General features: G+C 39.6%; 1 pseudogene; it reads right to left on the bottom strand.

The window, feature by feature from the left end:
- Positions 1-3172: 3172 nt before the first annotated feature.
- LOC112619410 lies at positions 3173-9177 on the bottom strand (annotated as a pseudogene).
- Between the last annotated feature and the right edge of the window lie 3795 nt (positions 9178-12972).

Raw genomic sequence — 12972 nt, 5'->3', positions numbered from 1 at the left:
ATTTAAATTAAGTTGAGTTGTTACGTTCATCTAAGAAATCAGCCCAAGATTTTAAAAATGGATATTACTCAAATGGTGGTGAGAGTGTCGTTTGAGAGGGGAAACTCACATATTCTTGCTTTAAGTGTAGTTGGTGTAAGCTCTTTGGAAAGCAATATGACACTCTTTCAAGGGCCTTAAAAATGTTCATACATTGTGACTAAATAAGGGAAAAAAAAGCTAAAAAAATATAAAATGATTTAGGGACAAAGAAGTTCAACTGAGTAGTGATTTTAATAGCAAAAAAGTGCTAAACATATATATGTTCATAATTAGCACATTAATAATGAGATTCAATGTTTTGCAGCTATTAATATTATAAAGGATTTTTAATACCATAGAAAATACTGCTAATAGAATACTATATCAAAAAAGGATATAAATTTTGTTCAGTTAAATTAAAAATTTGTCAAAAATGCAAAGAAAAATATATATAAGATAAAATAAGGAAGGAAACATGAAGTCTAAAAAATCTTCACTGGAAAATAGAGTAGATCCAGAGACTTATTTTTTGTAAGAGGCATCTGTCATAATTTATTTAACTTATTCTATTTATTTGGTTTATTCAGTTTTTCTCCTTTTCGAGTCAACTACATATACTTCTGGAAAATTATGTGTTTTCTTAAGCTTTTCAATTGTATTAGCTTTGGTTTGGAAAAAATTTGCTTAGAATTAAACAAAACCTATACAGTTTTTATATTCCCTATATTATTTGTAAATGGTATGTCTGATTTTGTCTTCTTTTGTGTTGGTTTGCTTAATTATCTTGTCAGAGTTTGGACTATCTTATCGATTTTTATATTTAAAATGAAGGCTCTTAGATTTATTTATAAGTTCTATTATCTTTCTGTTTCCATATTTTATATGTATTTTTATGTTCAATATTATCTTCCTCTTGCCTTCCTTAGGAATTCTTTTTCCTGCAGGTTTTTTTCCCCTTACTTTCTTGATTTTGAATGCCTTTTCTTTTGTTAAATAAACTATTTAAAGAGCAATGGCTTTAATTCTTACCACAACCATGATTAAATCCCATAAGTTTTTATATGTTCAGTTCTCATCTCCATTGTTGGTTCCATAAACTACGGATATTTTAGAATTGTCTGTTTAGAATTCTAGAAATATCTAGAATTTGGTAGCTCTCTTCCCTTGACTTCTGGTTACTGGTAATTGTTTTCTTCATCTCTTTTGTCTTCCTTCCTCCTTTTCCTCCTTGTTGTCATCAGAAAATGGGGTATAACACAGGCAGTTTCAGGAAATAGTTTTGCTAGGTGATGGTAGTGATGGGTATTAGGGGTGTGGCTGGGTACTTCTTAGGTCTATGGTGCCCCTGACTGAGCTAATGGGGAAGGGTGAAGATGAGTCAGACTTTTTCTCTCCTTGGGAGCTAGCATGTTCTTCTGGATTAGCTGATGAATGAGCTGTGGCTGCATTTTGCACTCCAGCCTACTACTGTAGAGGACTACCTGCTCGCAAAGGAGGCATTCCCGATAAGTCCTGCTCTTGCAAAGGAAGCAGGGCGTTCCGGATAAGTCCTGCTCTTGCAAGCAAAGCAGGCCGTTGGGGGCTTGTTTATGTGTAAACATCTTGAAAATCTAGAAAGTCAGGGAAAGGTCAGAAAAACAGCAATGTGTCTTGTGACTTGGCAACATTCCACAAAGGACTGTATAAAATAAAGCAGAGCGTGCCATTCGAGGCGGCCGCCATGTTTGTCTCGTCTTGTGTTGTCTTGTGTGTTCATTCCTTTGTTTAGGAAACACGCGGACCCCAACATACTACTGCTTCATTTAATGGAAATATCTTTATATTATGATACCTAGTATTTTAAGCTAGAGCGGTTGTGTGTGTGTGTGGACGGGGGAGTTTGTTGGTAGGGGGTGGGTGTATTTCCGCAGGTACTTGGAAGAAGACATTCCAGGTATTGTAGGTGCTATGGTTTGAATGCCTGCCCTCCGATTCAAGTGTTGCCAATGTGGTAATATTAAGAAGCAGGGCCTCTAAGAGGTTATTAGGTCATAAGGACTCTTGCCCTCATGAATAGGACCAAAGCCCCTTTAAAAGAGGCTCATGCAGGCCAGGCGCGGTGGCTCACACCTGTAATCCCAGCACTTTGGAAGGCTGAGGGGGGCGGATCATGAGGTCAAGAGATCGAGACCATCTTGGCTAACATGGTGACACCCCGTCTCTACTAAAAATACAAAAATGAGCTGGGTGAGGTGGCGCGTGCCTGTAGTCCCAGCTACTCGGGAGCCTGAGGCAGGAGAATTGCTTGAACCCGGGAGGCGGAGGTTGCAGTGATCCGAGATTGTGCTGCTGAACTCTAGCCAGGCAACAGAATGAGACTCCATCTCAAAAAAAAAAAAAAAAAAAAAAAAAAAAGGCTCATTCAGCTCCCTTGATCTTCCGTTTTTCTGACCTATGAGGATTCAGTGTTTCTTCCCTCTAGAGGATGCAGCAATAAGGTGCCATCTTGGAAGCAGACAGTAGTAGTCACCAGACATTCACACCTGTCAGTGCCTTGATCTTGGACTTCCTGGCCTCTTGAACTGTGAGAAATAAATTTCTGTTCTTTATAAATTACGCAGGTGGTGGTGTCTGGCACCACCAGACATGGCAGCACAAATGGACTAAGACAGATAACAACTTTTTATTCTTAGCCTCCTTTTAAAAGTCAGGTATCCTCAGAAAATGTTACTTTGGTAGTGGAGAAATAGGCAAAAAGCCCTAAGAACTGGTCCTTTATCACAGCCCAAATCACCTACCTGCAGATGACATTAGAGTTAGTATCTCCTATTCAGATTCCATTGCTAAGCTCTAGAGGCCTCCCCTTGAATTTTCTACATGTCCTTCAAACTCAACGTAGTTAACCCAGAACCCATCATCTTTCTTCCTGAGCTCCCTTCTTTGTCTGTATTTTTTATTTTGTTAACTTGCACCACCATTTAACCAGTTCCCAACTTAGAATCATCCCACATCCTTCACTTATAGGTTATGAAGAATCTTAATATATTTGGACATTGTCCCCTTGTCTCCATCCTCACAGCCATTGCCTTGGTGAGGCTTTCACTTGTCTGAATTATTATTATTATTTTTAGAGTTATAGTCCAATCTTTATTTAAAAATCTAATGTACCAGCTTAGTGTTTTCCACCAACTCAGGGAGCTGAAATTGTCACAGGCTTCACAATCTTTTGTTCAGGTGCTGCCTTTGTAGGTGCTTTAACAGCAGCCATTGCAGTCTCTTTAGATGCTTGCTTAGCCTTTTGTGCTTCCTTAGCAGCCCTGGTAGTTTGTTCTCATTGAGCCATTCTAACTTCAGGTTTCTGATTCTTCTTGGCCATGATGTCAGCAAGAGACGCACCAGTAATGGCTATCTGGAATTTGACTGCTCGGCGGGTTCTTTTCTTTTGAATTTCTTCCCACTGTCCCTTTTTGTGCTTCTTTCTGTAGAGGATAGTCCAGTTTATTTGCTGAGGATTCCTCTTGGAAATAAATGCATCAAGAAACTGGAAAACCTTCTCGTCCATCCTGGTGTAGTCCCTCCCGTGTACGGGGTGGATCTTGTACCCACTGAAACTGCACGACCTGACCTTCAACTGCTTTATCTTTTTTTTTTATTAATTAACTTTTTTTTATTATTATTATACTTTAAGTTCTAGTATACATATGCATAACGTACAGGTTTGTTACATATGTATACTTGTGCTGCGTTGGTGTGCTGCACCCATCAACTCGTCCTTTTCATCAGGTATAACTCCCAATGCAATCCCTCCCCCTTCCCCTCTCCCCATAATAGGCCGCGGTGTGTGATGTTCCCCTTAAAAGCGGCGGCTCCACGGGAGGAGAAAAGATGGTGAGGAGAAGCACTTGTCTGAATTATGATGGCAGCCTCCTACTAAGCTTCTTGCCTCTCATTTGGTCCCACAAAGCTACTAAAGCGGTCTTTCTAAAAATGCAAATTGGATTTCATTCCTTCACTCCACTTGGTTTTCTGGATGAAGTTCACATTTCTCAGCTTAGAACAAGGCCCTTCAGGAATTTGCCTTTGCTTGCCTCTCTGTCTGCAGAGCTCACCACTTTCCATCTTACATGATTCACTTTAGCCAGATAGAACCACCTAAGGTCACTGAAGGCATTATTGCATTTTGAGTATTAATACAAAAAACCTTTATTTTGAAATAATTTTGAACGTACAGAAAAAAATGCAAGATTACTATCAAAAGCTCTCGTATACATTTCACCTAGATTCACCAATTGTTGACATTTTACCACATCTCTTTTGTCATTCTATCTACGTAATCAATCATCATCTCTCTAGTATTTGTTTTCTGAACTGTTTGAGAGTAAGTTGTAGACATTATGTCCCTGTATTTCTAAATTTTTCAGTGTGTATTTCCCAAGAACAAACACATTCAGTTATACAAACACAGGGAAGTTATCAAAATCAAGAAATGTAACATTGGTAAACAGTGTTACCTACTTTATAGACCTTATTCCAGTTTCATTAATTTTTATAGTTATTTGTGTGTATACATGCACACACATGTACTCAGGGATCACCCTTCCATGTAATTGTCATGTTCCTGTGGTCTCCTGTAATCTGGACATCTGGGTGTTTTAATACCTCGATGGCTTCTCCCAGTCACTTGTCTGCCTAGGATACTTTCTTCTTCTTTATCAAGTTCTCTTACTTTTTCAAAAGTAACACTTATAACCACTTGCCCAGACGTACTTTGCCAGACCTTGCAATATGGTTTTCTTAAATCTCCTTTCCTACTGTATCACGTGAAAACCTTCATCCTTGCTAATCATATTGCTTTTCATATCTTTTTATCACCATTGCCCAGCAAAGTACTCCATATAAAGTTTGAGCTCAATACATGTATTTTTAAATATTTTAATAGGCGACTCTTCCCATGAATAAGTGTTTAACATTTAGGGGTTAATACCCCTGATATCCAAAGAGTTTCTTCAGATTGATTAAAATGTGGGAAATGGGCTGATGGGAGTATGAATTGCGGTCACCTCATGAGAAGGCAACTGGCAGTATCTAAAAAAATAAAAAATTTTAAAAATTAAAAAGTGCTGTTTAAGGGGCTATATCCTATGATGAAACAAGTACTAGCACCTAAGAATATAAGTGCAATGAAGTTTCTTGTAATATTTTTTATTGTAATAAAACATACCAGAAACAATTTGAATGTTCATCACTAGAAGCATATTTGAATATATTGTGGAATATTCATACAGTTAAAAAGAAATGAATATTGTGGTATATCTGTACGATACAATGGATAAGCTACTGCTATTATACTGAATAAAAGAAGCCAAACACCAAAGGATGCAAACTTTATAATTTGTTTGTAGGAAATCATAAAGCAGGCAAAATTAGATCTGTGACTGATCTACAGTTTGGGGACTTGTTTGACTAGAAAGAGACATGAGAGAACTTTCTGGATGGTAGAAATGTTCCATATCTTGATATGGGTATCAGTCAGTTGTGTGGGTGTATGTTAAAACTGATTAAATTGTACACTTAAGGTCTGTGTCTCAATAATGTTGTTAAACCTGGGCAAGATAGAGAGATACTGTCTCTACTAAAATGAAAAAAAAATATTAGCTGGGCTTATTGGTGGATATCTGTAGTCCTAGATACTTGGGAAGCTGAAGTGGGAGGATCACTTGAGTGCAGGAGTTCAGGGCTATAGTGAGCTATGATCACACCACTGCACTCCAACCCGGGTGATTAAGTAAGACAATCTCTAAATAATAACCATAAAACAACAATATTGTTAATAAGAAATGTGCATAGCCTCTGAGTTAATTGCTCTGTTTTGAGGGCTATATCACAATAAGCTATAGCCCCAATTACCTGCACAGAAGAATATGTGTACAAGAAAGTTTGTTATAATAGTATATATTATAGTAAAGCATCCACCAAAAACTTGAAAATATCCAAAATGTTCATCTCTAGACAAATAAATATATTTTGATATAGTTATAATGGAAAATGATGTAATTACTTAAATGATAAGTCAACCTAAATGCACTGATCTGGAGGGGTGTGCATGATATACTCTAAGTGAAAAAAATACAAATTATTGAATAGTATATGGCAATTTTTATATTTTATTTTATTTTCATTATTATTATCTTTTGAGATGGAGTTTTGCTCTTGTTGCCCAGGCTGGAGTGCAATGGTGCGATCTTGGCTCATCGCAACCTCCGTCTCCCAGGTTCAAGCAGTTCTCCTGTCTCAGCCTCCTGAATAACTGGGATTACAGGCATGCGCCACCACGCCTGACTAATTTTATATTTTTAGTGGAGACAGGGTTTCTCCATGTTGGTCAGGCTGGTCTTGAACTCCCAACCTCAGGTGATCCTCCCACCTTGGCCTCCCAAAGTGCTGGGATTACAGGTGTGAGCCACTGCGCCCAGCCTGAGTAGTGTATAGTATTATTTTATAAAAAGGAGGAAAACCTTTCTATATAATTGTGTTTGTATAGCATATGGAAAAAAGGTGTGAAGAATCCATACCAAACATGATACAGAGAATCTAATGAGTATATATTTCCACAGTACGTGCTATTTTTATAATTAATTTTATTATATATAATTACAACATTATAAATAATTTTATAATTTAAAAAACCCAGTAAAGTAAGTTCATTCACAAAAAATTCATGCAAGTAATGAGTAAAAAAATACCTGTTTTCTCCTTCTACTGTGCTCTTACAACACAGAACACTTCTGTGACCAGATGTGTGGGGCTTTTCCACACATACAAGCAAGCAATCAGTTCTGCAGCAGACACCAGCTGGGTGTCTTCTAATTCAATTCGATTCTGGCAGTATCCACTTGGAGGTAGCATCAGGTCTCACAGGTTGAGGGCTCGGTCCCGCAAGACTGCCCCTCACTTTAGGAGCCAGTCATTAGTCCGGGCTTCAGGAACTTCTGACCCACTGGCTATAAACTGGGGTTTCCAGGGCCCCTCCTCCAGTTTGATTAATTTGCTAAAGCAGCTCCTAGAACTCAGGGAAACACTTTACTTATGTTTGCCTGTTTATTTCAAAGGATAATTTAAAGGATACAAACAAATAGCCAGATGAAGAGAGAAGTGCAAGGTCTAGAAGCTGCCTGAGTACAGAAACTTCTGTCCTCATGGAGTCGGGGTGTGCCCCCTCCTCACGTGTGGATGAGTGCTTGCTTGCCAATGTGGAAACCCCCTGAGGGCAGTAGGACTGAAAGTGCCAATCCTCTAATCTCATAGTTAGTTCCCTTGGCAACCAGCCCCCATCCTGAGGTAATCTAGGGGCTCCCAAACACCAGTCATCTCATTAGAACACAAAAGATACTACTTTTCTTTTTTTTCTGAGACAGGATACTCCGTTGCCCAGGCTGGAGCACAGTGGCATGACCACAGCTCACTGCAGCCTTGACCTCCTAGGTCAAGTGATCCTCCTGCCTCAGCCTCCCGAGTAGCTGGGACTGCAGGCGAGCAGCCACCACACCTGGCTAACAAACGATACTCTTATCTCTTGGGAATTCTAAGGATTTTGAATGCTTAAGTCAGGAAATGGGGAAGAAGACCAAATATGCATTTCATAATATCACACAAGGAAACATGGGGAAGTAATAGAAGTCTGAAATAAAACTAGTTGGGGAAACTCATTTCTAGTTGGAGTCTATAGTTTATTTGACTTGATTCCAATGTTTCCATTCCAACCATCCTTTGCCTTTTTGTCCTTTATCTAATTGTCCTTTGTTGAATAAAATTGTTAAATGAATAATATGGATGAGTGATATCAGTGCTCTTGAAAAAAAATCACCTGAAGAACATGACACTGTGATTCCATTGAAGTTAAGCATGTGAGTAAATTAGTAGTTTAAGAGCGGTGAGCCACCAATTTAGCAAATGTAACATTTGGCAAATATGATTTATGTTGTGGGGATGAGGCAGAGATGTTTTTATGTGTCCTGTGTTTATTTAACCTAACATTTTTTTGAGGGGTGCACAATTATGATGTACACAGAATGGACAAAGTGAAAACAAATGTTTGTGTGGTTGGGCTTGTCCTTCTGGCTAAACCAGTCCACAGACCAACACATACCCAAGCCTCCTCCTGTTTCTATGGAGGCAGGGTGCTATAGGAGAAAGAGATGAAAACAAACAATGAAAAGGAAAGAAAAAGCCTCGGCTTCAGGGTGGGCGAAGCAGGGATTTGAATGACAGTTCACTTAAGAATATACCATATGTAACTTCTCTGAGCCCCCTTTTATTCATGCTGAGGGGATTGTGAGGTTTGCTGTATTTTGAAAAGACAGCACTGTGCCTGACGTGTATCAGGTCATTGAACATATTCACATATCTATCTTCCTTCCTGGTTGCAGTGTCATATTTTTACCCGCCCAACAGCATCCTGGTATTTTTGTTTTGGAAATCCCAATATAAGGAGTGAAGTTGGCTCAGAAACAAAGGGATCTATCAGCCACATTAAGTGACTTTCATATTTCAGCTATGTTTGACATCTCTGCTCCTCTCAAACTGGAACTTCCCATCATGAAGTTGGCTTCCTCTGCCCCCACTTCCGCCTTTTTTCGTTGTGCTGTACAGTTTTAGCGGGATAAGATCCTTAAGTCTGCATTTGTGATAAAGGAGGCAGCAGCTTCTACTAAAGTGGCTTTCTCTATGTGTGTTGAGTCTGCCTGACTGATAACGGATCAGAAACAGTGAGTGGCCTTTGAAATTGAAGCGCTGACTGTAGTGGGGAAAATGAAAGGATCTTATGTTTTTGATCAAAGGATGATATCTTCCAGCTTGGAAAAGGGGGTTATTCTGCCTGCCAAGGCCTATGATACTCTGTTACTTACTTACCCTAGGGAAGAAGATTCGATTTCATAGCTATTATATTGCTACATAGTTTAAAAATATATTTATAGCTATACAATTTTTTCAGCCATTTTGCTTTCCCTTTCTAACTCCTGTCTTCCAATCTGGCCACCAGGTAAATTGCTTTGTGATTCTTAACCTAAATGGCAATGAAGCAATCCTCTGGATCCTGGATCTTACTGAATATTCACTACTAAAGAGATGACAATATTTCAATGTAGTGGGGGAATTAAATGAAGACAAGGATGCCATGTCGAATGTAGGTACTTAATGGGAAAATCTCTGGTGTCATTCTTTAGGACTTGGTTTCATGTTAGTAATAAAACTGGCTGAGGGAAAGATGTGGGTGTGGAAAGGTCAAGGGCAGGGCCAAAGTGAGTCTATGATCACTGTGTTAACCCATGGGTGTCTGAATCTGAGGAGAGATTCAACAGAGTGAAGAGAAAGGGGAAGGTCTGAAAAGCGTCTGAGGTACTAGACTGGAAAGAAGACTGGATATGAGGACTGCAAGATTGAGAATCAGACAAGGGATGGACAGACAGAAGACAATCAGGGATTAATTCCCAAACAAAGGCTATATATTCTATTCTGAGTAGCTTAAGTACTTTGTGGGGGAAGACACTAAATCCTATTGATATCAAATTATGCCAGTTTCTGGCTTACCAATTGTGAATGCTGAATCTGCATACACCCAACACATTTGTGCGAGTGTATACATATATAAATACACACATACACACTCATATAGATTTATATTGTCTTATTTCAATATAGATCTGGCTTCTACTTGTCAGTACTGTTATTTGTTCCTTCAGACTACCTAAGATAAACCAAACAACAGGTAATTTATGTTTCTCCTTAAATACTTAATCTCCATGCATATTATCAATTCACACTCAGTCATCCTACCAGTGGCTGCACTGTCGAATATGGCAGACCCTGAGCACTTGAAATGTGGCTAGTCTAAATGGAGATATACTATAAGTTTAAAATAGATGATGAATTTCTAAGACATAAAGGGCATGTAAAAGATTATCACAATTGATATGTGATATAATATTGAAATTATATTTTTGACACGATGGGCTTAATTTTAACTTTACCTGTTTCTTTTTGTGATTTAAATGTGGCTGTTAGAAAATTTAAAATTATATATATGCCTCACACTTGTGGCTCATGTTATATTTCTATCAAGCAGCACTTTCTAAGACCTTCTCACTTCTCCCTTTAAGTAAAAAAATTGGAATGACCCAGAGTAAGTTCCCTGATGGCTTACCCCAGTCTTCATATTGACATGCCATCTACCTGTATCTGTCCTCTCATAGACAGTATCACGGAGTGGCTAAGAGCTCAGTGCTAGAAGTAGATTGCCTGGCTTCAAGCTCTGGATTTGTCACTTGCTACCTGTCTGGCCTTGGGCAAGTTGCTTTATCTCTGAGAGATATATCATCTGTAAAGTAAGATATAATAATAGAATAATTACAGAATACTACTTAATAGGATTATGAGTATTAATTGAGTCAATATATGGAAGACACTCTTAACTATGTGTAGCTCAAAGAAAATACTCAAGGTTAGCTGCCTTATTGTTCCTTAAGAATCTCAGCAGAAGACATACTTTTACCCTTCACTTTCTGGAGGATTTCAACGGTGATTCAGTTTTCCCCAATGAGAGTCTGAAGTAAGAGAGGAACAAGAGAATTGAGGGTGTGTGCAAGGGAGTGATTTAAATGATAGAAGATAAAAATCTTAGGCTGGTTGGGGAAGAAAATGACAACATGAGGTAGATGAGGTTCTGATGGAGTTGATGCACTGTTAGAATTGGACTACAGGGCCGGGCGCGGTGGCTCAAGCTTGTAATTCCATCACATTGGGAGGCCAAGACGGGCTGATCATGAGGTCAGGAGATCGAGACCATCTTGGCTAACCGGGTGAAACCGCGTCTCTACTAAAAAAATACAAAAAAACCCCACAAAAAAACAAAAAAACAAAAAAACTAGCCGGGCGAGGTGGCGGGCGCCTGTAATCCCAGCTACTCCGGAGGCTGAGGCAGGAGAATGGCGTAAACCTAGGAGGCGGAGCTTGCAGTGAGCTGAGATCCGGTCATTGCACTCCAGCCTGGGCGACAGAGCGAGACTCCACCTCAAAAAAAAAAAAAAAAAAAAAAGAATTGGACTACAAGTGAGCTGGAAAGACGGGAAGTGGCTATGAGAGTGAGATGCTTGGAATTGACATCATGAAGGGGATGAGTTATTGGTAATGACAAGATCCAGGATGTGACCGTGGAAGTAAGTGCTGAGATAACGGGGATGATAAGATCATTGGGGGAAAGGAGATTAAGGAGCTGAGAAACCAGGTTACTGAAAAGATCATCGATGTAAATATGGAAATCCTGAAGAATTAGGACAGTAGTATTGTGAACCAGAGCTAATATCTTCAAGGAGTGGGTAGGAGTGATTTGGAGGTGGGTAAATGACTATTAGAAGAATAAATGGATGTTAGAAGGTGATGAGATTCAAAGCTGGGAGTTTTCAGGAGAAGAGAGAATGGACTGGAAATAGCAATAAGGAGCATAAGGGAAACCTACTCCATACTTCATGCCCGGTGGTATGAGGCTTACCATTTAAGAGACACCGAACTAGAGCCTTCAATTGCAACAATAAAGTGAAGCAAATATTAAGAGATGAGATTGAGGTTTTAGGGATTTTGCTGATGTTGGTTCATAAATTCCAGAGGGCCCAGTAGATGTGTTGTCAGGAGTTGGGGAAAGGAGGAAGACAGGGTTACATAGAACTGTATGGGGACTAGAGTCCTTGGATGAAGAAATAAAGGCACGAGAAAAGTGGTGTTGATAGTCACCATCAAGATAACAGTTTGAGGCTGTGAATTTTTAGGAAGAGATGGAATCTGGCCAGAAACACAAGAGTTCACGGGCTTCCATCGGACCCTGCTGATAAAGGGATGAGGCCAGTAGAGGAGAAAAGAGAGTCAGTGAGAATAAATTGAGTGAGCAGGAGCAAGTGAGTCAGCTTAGACACAGCAGCCATTACCCCAAGATGCTACTGAGAAGGGCCAGAGAGAGGAGAACTTGGCAGTAACTGGCCTTTTCATTAGGATGGTTGTTTGCAAAATTTAGCACACATCAGAATCATGTGTTAATACCCTTTGTTAATACCCGCATCGCTGGGCCCTACCTGAAGAATTATTGATTCCGTCTGTCTGGGATGGGGCTGAAGAATTTGCATGTTTAACAAGTTCCCAGGTGATACTGATGCTACTAATCCCAGGACAGCACTATGAGAAGCTCTGTTCCATTCTAGGAGTGTTCTCAAGGATGTGGCCCTATGACAGAGCAGCTGAAATCTCTACAAGAGGGTGTTGATTGCCTCCTTCATAAGCTCATTGGCCCTAAGGTGCAGAATACATGTAAGTAATTGCCAATAATGATCTGATGGAGCTGCAACTCTAGCCGCTTGTCTGGCCAGATCTATTTCCTAGGAAAGGTAGACAAAATGTAAACAACTGCTTACTCATTTGCAGTAGCTAAGATGAACATGAGATTGGCCAGTCAGTCTGACTAAGGGAAGGTGGTAGCTTGGTGGTCATTTGGATATTCAGTATTTACCCTGGGCACACTTTAGAACAGATCTATGCCCAGAAGAATAGCCCCAGGTGTCTGATTGGAGCCTCAGGTTGTTAATAATTTTCTTCTCCTAGTCAGGATTGGTTCAGATGATGAGCAGAAAACAGAGTAGTCAGCAAAGGCTCCAACGCTGAGAAGAGCCAGGGGCAGCTTGACAATACTCATATGCCCACATTCCTCTCTCTTGCTCACTCCCTCCTGCCCTGGCTCCTAGCAGTGAGTCTGGTTACCTTCAGACTCTTGTCCTGGTTCCTCTGCTCTACTCCAAATTCCTTCCCTCATTTTCATAGCTTCAAAATTTTGCTCTCCCGACTTTTCTTTTTCTCTCTACCCATGCACATGTTAAATTCTCCCCATCCTAAATACTCAAATTCCATGAATCTCTCAAGCTATTGCTCTCACTT

Source organism: Theropithecus gelada, chromosome 2, assembly GCF_003255815.1.
Source record: "Theropithecus gelada isolate Dixy chromosome 2, Tgel_1.0, whole genome shotgun sequence".
In the NCBI taxonomy this organism is placed as follows: domain Eukaryota; kingdom Metazoa; phylum Chordata; class Mammalia; order Primates; family Cercopithecidae; genus Theropithecus; species Theropithecus gelada.
The sequence above is the reverse complement of the archived record's forward strand: the minus strand, read 5'-3'. Positions and strand labels throughout refer to the sequence as shown.